We start from the raw sequence: 11,725 nt of genomic DNA on the forward strand, positions 1-11,725 counted from the left end.
AAAATTCTGGCAGTTTAATGCCTACAAAAACGGCTGGTACTACAACAAGTTACTTCCCGGGTTCGTGACGTCACAAACCCAGATAAACCCCGCCCTCGGAGGAGGCAGCAAAGGGGGCGAGGCCATGCTGTGCTGCTTTAGAGAAGAGGAAGAGAAAACTAGGGGTGCACGTAAAAATCTATTCATATATGAATCGCGATTCTGTCTTCTAACGTACTGTATTAAAGCTTTAATCAGAATAAAACCGTATATTAAAAGCTAACATAAGCAGTAGCATTTACAAATAGCAGCGTATCTAAAAGTATGAGACAACAACAAACACAAAACATAGGCCTACCATTAAAAGCCGTGCTTGCACAGGTTCTGCACGATCCTCTTCAATAATATCCTCTGCGTCTTAATCGGGCTGAAACTGATAAGCACATGCCGCTGAGGTGAGGGGCGGGACGATTAGACGCGTGCTAGAGGCGGTTTAGCCAATCACAACACACTAGGCTAGCTAACCAATCAGAGCTCATTGCCGATTTCTGAGGGAGGGGCTTCATAAAAGAAGGAAATGATCAGTGTGTTTTTCAGAGAAGGGACAGAGCGGTGTGGAATAAAGGTAAATTATGTGAAAAAATAATGTGTTTTTTAAAAAACAAAGCATTAACACATGTTAAACTGCACTCCATAAACACAATCAAGCCTAGAAAAAAAAACAGTCAACCACCCCTTTAAATATACCTCAGTTTATGTTCTAGTGAATGTTTTTCACAGAAGCACTTCATTTTGAGGTACTTGGTTTTTGCTTGCTATACTTCTGTAAACCTTTCCTCATTTCCTAAAGTACAGGAAGTTTAAGCAACTTGCCATAAATGATGATGTATTTCATGTGTATAAATGTCTCCACTGTTTTCTGTATAACCCTTCAGAAAGACTGTCACATTTCCAAATGCTTTTTCCATGCCAGTATATTACTTTGACATTGTCAGTTTCAGATTTATACAGCCCTCACATTTAAACTGAATGTGCTTAGTCACAGTACTTTAATTAGATGGTCTCTTCTATGGCAGGTTATTTGCCAGAGATTTTGAACCCCATTGAATTTAATTGTGTGGACAAAAAAAACATTGAAACTTGAAATATTGAATTTTATTTTCCACAGAAAAAGAAAGCCATACAGGTTTTGGAAAGACTTGAGGATGAGTCAGTGCTATAATAGTAAAAAAAAAAAATTTAAAACATATTTTTTCTTTTACTTGAAATAAAATAAACCTTAACATAAAATAAAATAAAAAACATTGTATTTTATTTCTCATATTTTGTTTAATTTAACTTGAAGTACAAAAATTATTCAAACTAATTAAACTAAAACTAATAAAAATGACCAAACACAGCAAAATTAATTTAAATGAATTTAAACTGTACTTTTTATATAACTTTTTATTTCTTATTTTCATTTAGTTTAACTTGAAGTACTAAAATAACTCAATCTAAATAAGCTAAAACTAATAAATAAAAATGAAAAACTATAGACATATTTTTAAAAAACTAATAAAATGACAAAGACACACAGCAAAATTACTGAAACTTTTTTAAAATTAAAACTATAATAGTGCATTAATGATACTAAAATACCACTGGGATGAATGAATAATGACAGAATAATCTCTTAGTTATCTCAGTGATCTCTTAAGTTAATGTCTTATGCTTTATATGTATGAAAAATAAAACAACTGCTGTAAATATTAGAAAAAGAAATGTGCTGATTGTGACACAATTTGACAAGTATGGTTAGTATTCTAGTTTCACAAAAGAATTTCACCACTGACAGGAAAATGTAGAACATTTTTGTCTTGGCCTCAAAACACATGAATCTCATTTCCTGTGTGAAAATGAATGCAAGATGGTCATTTGGACCCTTAGAATACCTCGCCTGAGTCTGAGAACAGATTACAGCAGAGCACATCTTTCTCTGTCTGAACGCTGAAGTTACTGGCGGCTGGCACTGTGTCTGTTATTGTGTGTTATGTAACCTCTTTCACTAAGTGACTGTAGACACAGGATTTTTCTTAGAGAGAGATACGGCTTGAGTTGTGGTTTGATCAGAGGGTGGCCGGTTGTGAGAAGTTTGGAGGGGCTCATACGACAAATATAATTTCTGACCTGTCCAAATGAGAGAGCTGGTGTTCATTGTCTTGTTTTTCAGGTTCTGTTGTTTATTTTGGCCTTCTTTCTCTTGGATTGTGTGCGCTAGAATGAATGGCAATGAGTTGTGCAGTGCAGAGCTGTGAGTTTATAAATATTTCTCTCCTGTTTTTCATTATTAATGTCCATGCACTGGCATGAATCGATTCCCATGAACTGGACAAAACTCTTGTGAATCATAGAGCAAAGTAGGAGGCATTTTATACCTTTTACAATAATATAATAATAGGTCTAGGTGCTAATGTAATAGTTGCATTTTTAAGGCTTTCACATAATGTTTATTTTTTTCACATTCAGCAAATTTGAAAATATTTTTATTTCATTCTGCTTTCTAAAAGACATTCAGAAATCATTAATTCTTTTTTTATTACTTTATTTTATTTAAAAAATTTATTTTTGAGAAAAAAGTAAATCTGCATGTTGTTTTGTGAAAACAATTGTGTGCTAATATCAAATATGCTGTCAACCAAATAAAACGTCAATAATTTCCAGAAAATATTTTAACAATTTGCTTTTGTACCAAAGACAATATAAAACCCAATTGTTTAATTATAGAAATGATCATTTGATTTTGTTGTCTTTATATCTGTCACGATCTGTGCTGGGAGGAGCGCGGAACAAGGAGACGTGGAGTAACGTGGAGGACGGATCCCCGGGAGGGGGCCGACGGACATATTCTAGGGAGGAGACGACGGAGGGAGGAGACAGGGAGGAGACAGGAGGGGCTTGGAGCTGGAGGAGTCCGGTTGGACCCAGGCCACAGCCATAATGACTGCCCACGGTGGACCCGATGGAGGGGAGGAGCCATGGAGGAGGAATGGCCGCCGACTCCAGGGGGCCAACCAATGGCGGCGGAACAGGGGGTGGAGGAGCCCGAGGAGGAGACGGAGAGCCAACAAGCCAGGGGGATGCCGAGGATCCGGGGGGCCAGGGTGGAGCCGAGGGCTCTGGTGACCAAGGCGGAGGCGGAGATCCAGAGATTCGCGGCAGAGCCAGAGCGACTGAGGACCAAGGTGAAGCTGGCGGGAGGAAGGAGCCCAATAGAGCCAGTGGGACTGAGCGACGAGGTGCAGCCGGAGGAGCGGAGTCCTGAGGCTATGGCGGGTCGACGCCCGACCAAGGCGGAGCTGGAGGGAAGAGGGAGCCCAGGGGAGCTGGTGGATCGACGGGCGACGGTGGAGGTGAGGGAGCTAGGAGCCGAGGTGGAGCCGCTGGGTCTACAGGCCGAGGCGGAGTCTGGGCCTCGGAGGCTGGAGACGGAGGTGAGGGATTCTCCAGCCATGGTGACGCTGGAGGATGGCAGACCCGAGGAGCTCGCACCGTAATGATGGTAGGCTGAGGGCGAGCAGAGGGGCTGCCAGACGACAGCGGTGGAGGAGGTAGGAGCGGGTAGGAGGGCTGGCATTTGTGAGTCTCCGGGCATTCAGGGCTTAACTCTAGATCGGAAGCCCCCTCTAGGCTGAACACGGGAACAGGATGGCGCTCAGGAGGAGCGGACACTTGAGGGCGCTTACGAGGAGCTGGCACTGGAGGGGGCTCTGGACTGGAGCCCTCTCCTCTTTGCTTTGGCATTTTTGCCACTCCCTACTCAGCCCACCCTCAGCCACGGTGCAGGGGGCGGAGCTCCTCTCCGCACTCACACCGTCTGCGGCTTTCTCCCTCGTGGCGGGCATTGTAGCCAGCTCTCGCACCTGGTCTGATGGCTTGGGCTCTACTTCCAGGGCGATCCTCCGCTTAGCTCGGCATTGCACTGGCTCGTAGATCGCGGCAGGAATTGGCTCTCCGTCATCGGTGGGCTCGGGCTTTAGCTCCGCAAAGCGGGGAGATGGTGGGCTGGGCTCTGGGTGAGAATTCCACAACGGACAACGGCGCTCTGCACGCGGTGTTCAGGCTAGCTGGTAAGTTCGGCGAGGGCCAGAAACAGTCTGGTATGGTCCTCGAGCGAGTGCTACCCCTGCTCCAGGAGGAGGAGGAGGAATTCGGGGCGAAGGAGGGGATCCATAGAAACACAATGGAAACAAAACACTGAGGGAAAAAAACACGGAAACAAAAACGGAGGGTAGACACACGGAGGTTACTGTTTTAGGTCGGTTCTTCTGTCACGATCTGTGCTGGGAGGAGCACAGAACGAGGAACAAGGAGACGTGGAGTACATAAACAGTCTTTAATCCTTGGAAAGACAGGGGAATTACACAACATCCAATGAGTAGAACCGACAAAGGAAGACTGAACAAACAGGAACTTAAATACAAGGGATAATTACTAAACACAGGTGTCAGGAATCATAATCAAAGTAAACGAGGAAAGGAACATGACCAAATAAGGAAAAACAGGAACAGAAACAGGGGCAAAACACAACACAGAACAGTCCAGAATCCTGACACTATATCACTTCACACTGTATAAATGTTTATATATGAAGACTTCAGATGCAAAAACCTCTATGTCCGTCTGAGATTTTTCTTTGAAATTAGCTTTTTTTTATCAGGCTCCTATGAAAATATCATTTGACATTTTTGAAAATAAGGCATTCAGTAACTGATTAATAACTTTTCTTTGGCATTAAAGAGAAATGACTGGAAATGGCAGGTCATGTCTCTAACAAATTCCTTTATTTAGCAAATATCAAAACTAGAGCTCGAGCTATATTCAAATAGAACTTTTTTTTATTGTAATAATATTTCACTATATTACAGTTTTTACCGTATTTTTGATCAATTAAATGCAGCCTTGATGAGCAGAAGAGACTTCTTTCAAAGAGAAAAATCTTACTGACTCCAAACTTGTAAACAGTAGTGTTGGTTTATCCATACTAAAATAACTGTAATCCAACAGATTAATGCAAACCATTCATATATTTGTTACTTTGTTGTTGTTTTTATTTCATACATTTTGTTTAAGTTGTAATGTACGGCCCTTGAGCAAGGCACTGAACCTCATGATCAGAATATCAGTTCAATGACTAGCAGGCTGATCTTGTCATGTCATGCAGTTTAAGTTCTTGTAAAGACAGATGTAAGTGAACAGGCACTGTTATTCATCGTGAGCATATAGTGATATGTGTGAACAGGTGTATTTTTATTTTCTTTCTTTTTCTTTTGGACTTTTGAAAATGCAAGCTCAAAGCATTTTCTTTTATTAAAAATGTATTTTAATTTTTTTATTATTTAAATATGATAATATATTTATAAGAATATTGTTTTATAATAAGTCATAATAATTTATAAGAATGTTCTGACAAATAATTACACAAATAATTAAATTAAGATGAATATCATATACATATTTGTAGGTGCTTTTAAATGTTTAAAATAAAATAATGTTAATTATTATTACTTATTTACTTTAAATATAATTATTAAAAATGTTTTATAAATAACAATTATATAAAATATTTTGTCTCAGAAATCAGCAGTCATCATCGTTTTTAACATCCATCAAAACTTTCAATACTGTATTTAATTGATTGTTTGATTGATTGATTGATTGATTGATTGATTGATTGATTGATTGATTGATTGATTGATTGATTTAAAGCCAGACATCATCTCAAATTGGCATCCTGTTGCATCCATGTGTGTGTGTGTGTGTATGTGTGTGTGTGTGTGTTCACTACTGTGTGTGTGCATTTGGATGTGTTAAATGCAGGCACAAATTCCGAGTATGGGTCACCATTCTTAGCCATATGTCACTTCACTTCACTTCATCAGTTGTTTTGGTCCAGCGATGAATGCTGTAAATTTGTTTTGTGGCGCCCTCTGCTGGTCAGACTAACAAATTAACTTAGAATACAACTTGGCTGTCTCTACAAGTCTCTACAAATAAATATGTGGGATAAATTGTAATTTATTACATTGGACTAGTAACATAATATTCAATTAGTTCCAGAGTGATTTTTATAAAGCCTTTTTGGGTTAGAAGGGACTTTCTATCTAGGGTTTGTCATCATGCCAGTATTATGAATCACATCTTATTGCAGAGTAAAATGCATTAGTGTAATGCAGTCTGAAGTGTACCTGCAACATAATACTTGTTGGCCCAGCGATCGTACAGTCCATCTTACTAAAAGTGTAGCGTTTGAACTTTTTTTGTGTTAGGGGAACCCTTGATTACAAGCCTTTGATATCCAGATGACCGATGACTTGCACAATAACTAAAATAGCAATGTGTTGTTTAGCCAACAGTCAGTCAGCCTGGTTATATACTTCAGACACGGCAGGATTACTAATCTTTGCTTTAGTCTGCCGCAGTCTGAGTGCTCGCTTGATTCCTGGAAAGAAGAGAAAAAACCTTACCTAGAATCATTCTCATGAAGATTCTTAGTAAGGCATTTCATAATATATTACTTATGGGTCAGCACAAAAGCCAAAGCTTTCTTTATTGATTCACTCTTAAAAATAAAGGTTCCAAAAAGGAGCTTTCGCAGCAGTGCCATATAAGAAGCATTTTAGGTTCCCCAAAGAACTTTTCAGTAAACAGTTTTTTTAAAAAGACATATTTTCCTTAGGTCACATACTTTTCAGGAGTGACAGCTGCTTTTAAATACAGGAGTGAATCCCCTAAATTATTGTTTAGTGTTTGTTTGCAACACAACTCTCGAAATTGTGATGATTCTGTAGTAGCATTCTGGTGCCCTGTGCATTTGGTAACCACTCTTTTTGACCAAAGTAATATTATAATGACCAAAGATTCATTAGATTCTGTAATTTTAACTACACCGCCATCGACAGAGTCATCTTGTTTGCTTTCTTAAAGTGTTGCCATATCCACTTATTATATAAGTGCTTTTGGGCTTGGCTCATAAAGCGATGAAGTATATGGTGTTAAATTGGGCAGGTGCAGGTTGTGATATTTTGGTCTTATTTTCAATATAAAGCATTCAGATTTATTTGTTTATTATGGGCTTGTTCTTATTTTCATTTTTTTTCTAGCAAGATCTGGCAACACGAATGAGTCTGGTGTATATGAAAGCTTGTTTCTGCAATGGGATGAAAAAAAAGATAATTGTTTATTTTTTTTTATTTCTACTCACAATTTGTAATTGTGAAATGAAAAGTCTGAATTGTGAGATAAGTAACAAATAAGATGTACACTCATATTTCTGAGAGAAAAAAAAATCTAAATTCTAAAAATAGTCAGAATTGTGAATTATGAATTGTGAAAAAACTCAGTTACCTTTTTTGCAATTGTGAGGTAGAAACTCAATTCTGAGAGAAAAAAAGTTAGAATTTTGAGATAAAAAGTTGCAGTTACCCTCTTTATTTTTTCATTGTGTGGTGGAAACACACACACACACATGTTGTGTTTTCATGTTTTATGATACATTCCATAGGCATAATGGTTTTTATACTGTACAAACTGTATGTGTTATTGCCCTACACCAACCCTACCCCTAAACCTACCCCTCACAGGAAACTTTGTGCATTTTTACTTTCTCAAAAAAACTTATTCTGTATGATTTATAAGCTTGTTTCCTTATGGGGACCTCAAAAATGTCCCCACAAGGTCAAAATTGACTAGTATTACTATACTTGTGGGGACATTTGGTCCCCATAACGTGATAAATACCAGGTACACACACACACACACACACACAAACTAAATTGTGCGATGTAAAGTCAGAATTTAAAAAAAATCTGAAAAGTCAGAATTACAAGATGTAAATGTGCAATTACAAGAAAAACTGGAAAACCAAATAACTACAATGTAAACTCAAAATTCAGAGACAAAAAGTAAAAAGAAAAAAGTAATAAAAGAAAAAAATGTAAAAGACATTTGTAATAATCTCAAGAACCTTTTTCCACCATGAAGAACCTCTTGTGTAATGGAGGGGTTCCCTGAATAATATAGGTTCTAACCACTGATGCCAATAAACAACATTTATTTTTAGGAGCGCAAGGAGATATTTGTATTCAGGCACATTTATAATTTTTCACTCCTTTTCCCATCTCATCCTGAATTCCATTAGTCCTCAAAAACAAACAGTGGCTCATTAGCATGTGTGACCCGCTGGTGGCAAACACATTTATTTCCACTTGAGTGCAGAGAGAGAATTAAACCAACAAGAGGCGCTCGAGGTAGGTGGGCTGTATGCCGTCTTTATTGGGACAGTTTATGAGGATTTAACAAATGCAAGAGGACAGGCAAAACACTGAGTGGGTGGAGAGGGGTGGGGGAGATCGGAAGGGCATGCTGGTACAGTTTGTGCTCGTTCAAAGCTGGATTTCTGTAGTTGTAGTCTTGGGTGGCCGTGGATGTACAGTCCATTGTTTAATGGGTGTATGTGTGCTTTCGCCCTATAATTTTCAAAATGTGACAGGGGCTTAAATGTGTGTGCCAGGATCGAGTTATTTGTGCCGCGCTAACACAGTTCTTTTGTGCTCCTCTTTGGGCCGAAAGAGCTCTGTAATTATGGTGATAATCAAGACGGTCACAGATTATACTTCAGCAAAAAGGCTTTTCTTGTTTCGTTAGAGAAAGGACCACCAACATCCTAACAAACCCTGAGCTTGTTGTACTCTGCATCTCCTGTTTGTTTGAAAACGGATCGTATCAGCCACAGGGTTAAATGATGATCTTCAGCACTGCAAGGCATTGTACAGTTATTTATAAATTCTTATGTCTAAAAGAATTGGTTTTGGACCATCTCAAAAGAAATAATGTCCATTCCTAGTTAGCTTATTGACCCCGTCTCTTCCTAATAATACTCCAGAATTTATGACCTGTTTGTGACCGTGGGTAATGAGGAGGCCTGAAAATAATCATAGAAATGCACTTTTTATTATCTTTTTTTTTTAATTGCAGTAATTTTACTTTATTATTTTGTTTTATTTTATATGTATTTTTAATCATGGACACTGTAATGTGGAGGGCTGAAAATATTCATGATTATGCACTATTTATTTAATTTTCATTTTGTTTTATTTTAGATGTATTTTTAAATGATTACTGTTAGTATTATTGTCACAGACAACATAATGTGGAACTATGAAAATATTTATGTTATTATAAATATTTATAATATTTAAGTTAGGCACTTATTTTATGCACTTATTTATTTATTTATTGGATGTGTTTTTGATTTTATTTATTACATTATATATTATTTATTATTTTCAAATGTATATGTCAATGTTTTGTAAGCATAAATAATTAATTTTTTATTTAGTGTTTTACTAAACAATTCCTATTATTAATTCTAGTCGTATTTTATTTTATATGTTTATATTTTTACAATATTATTTTAAAATGTATATACTGTATGTGAATATGTATAAATATTTTCTTATAAGACCTTTAAATTTGTTGCTGGTTCACCTGCTCAAACATTGTTATGGTTAATGTATGTTGTGTGTAATTGTATTGTTCTGTGTGTCTTTTCACAGTTTTTATTCTTTGTTTTGTGTTTGGTTTTGTGAGTAGTTTTTTTTTAATGTATGTATGTATAATTACAGATAAGATTTCACACTTTTCCTTAGGAGAGAGTTAAAGGGTTATAGATGTCTAAACATAATAAAGTGATTTCAAAATAGATTGTATTCACACCTTTTGTGAGATTGTATAGTTTTATTTACGGTGCAGAGTCAGGGCTACTTTGCCTACACTGAACATTGTATTTGAATGTGCAAGTGCTTCAGGTTTTCCTTGTTTTTTAATCTTCAACACATTTGCATGACATGATTTTCCTTGGCTGATATTAATCACTCCATGATAGTCATTGTACAGCAAATCTGATGAGTGTTGAACTCTGTGTAGCAGCGGATGAATTCGGCCAGTTAAAAGAATGTTTTCGGCTGTTTATTAAATAAAATAAGTTTTTCAGATCTCATATTTGACAAAGTTTGCATTATCGTAAGTACATTTAATTTGTTCTGTAGATTGTTGTAAAACATCTACAGATCTTCCTCAAACTTTGTGCGCTCCTTAATTGTCTAGACATGTAGGGTATGAGTAGAGGATGTGTCGTTCGTTTAGAGTCTCATATTTTGCCATGTCTCAAAGAAAACAGCTTAATGGAACTATTCATTATGATGTTTCAACTCCAAATGTGTCCGTGTTAAATGTATATAATTTGTCTAGTTGCCCAAAGCCATTGTTTTTGGTTTTGAGTTAATATTGCTTTCAGTAAGTAACCCACACCGGCTGTTATTTGTGCAATGACTCAGTGTTGAGGAATAGACTGACATGAGCACTTACAACCTCAACCAAAGCCTGAAAACCAAGAGCTCTTTAAAGGAAATAATGACCAATGTAACTTAAAGTTGATATAAATAATGCAACATTTATCTTACTATTAAGAGAGAATCAATTGTATTATAAAGTTTTATCTAATATTTTTTTTTAAATAATTGACATCATATTACTGTTTTATATAATATATTTGGTAATGCAAAATCATGCTATATGAGTCTGCACTAATTATGGATGAAACCAATCATATTATCAATATGTCATCATCAAGAGCTGAACGTCTTCTTCGCTCGCTTTGAGGCACAAAACAGCACCACTGCACAGAAGACTCCACCTCCTCCCGGCGACCAGGTGCTGACGCTGTCCCCGGACAGCGTGAGGAGATCCCTCAGCAGGATCAATGCACGCAAAGCTCCTGGTCCTGACAACATTCCTGGGCGTGTACTGAGAGACTGTGCAGTGGAACTCACCGATGTCTTCACAAATATTTTCAACATCTCACTAAATCAGGCTGTTGTCCCCACATGCTTCAAAGCTACCACCATCATTCCAGTCCCAAAGAAGCCGTCTCCATCCTGCTTCAATGACTACCATCCAATTGCACTTACCCCCATCCTCATGAAGTGCTTTGAATGGCTAGTCATGCACCATATCAAGTTTGCCCTCCCCCCCTCCCTGGACCCCTTCCAGTTTGCATATCGGTCCAACCGCTCGACCGATGACACCATATCACAGAGGATCTCTCCTGGACTGACAACACCGCAGCACTGGCCAAGAAAGCACAGCAGCGTCTCTACTTCCTCCGCAAACTGAGAAGAGCCAGAGCCCCGGCCCCCATCATGTGCACCTTCTACAGAGGCACCATCGAGAGCATTCTGAAGAGCTGCATCACTGTGTGGTATGGCGCCTGCAACGCGTCCTGCCGCAAGACACTTCAACGCATAGTGAGAGCAGCTGATCGTTGATCGTTGGGGCTCCCCTCCCTCCAGGACATTTACAACACCCGTCTCACCCGGAAAGCCCTCTGCATTGCAAGTGATCCCACCCACCCGACACACAGCTTCTTCAGTCTGCTGCCATCAGGGAGGAGACTGCGGAGTCTCCAGGCCAGGACCAGCAGACTGAAGGACAGCTTCATCCATCAGGCTGTCAGGAAGCTGAACTCCCTCCCGACCTTGCCCCCCATCCCCTCTTTTGCCCCACGCACCACTGAACTCTGACCCTCTGACGGACTCTCCCACTCCCCCCTCCCAAATACACACACACACTGTCACCTTAATCAGTCTGAATAAGCTCTTTTTGCACTACAAATCATTATATCTGCACTGTTATTTACTTCACTGGT

This window comes from Sinocyclocheilus grahami, unplaced genomic scaffold, assembly GCF_001515645.1.
Source record: "Sinocyclocheilus grahami isolate Dianchi unplaced genomic scaffold, SAMN03320097.WGS_v1.1 scaffold190.1, whole genome shotgun sequence".
Lineage (NCBI taxonomy): Eukaryota > Metazoa > Chordata > Actinopteri > Cypriniformes > Cyprinidae > Sinocyclocheilus > Sinocyclocheilus grahami.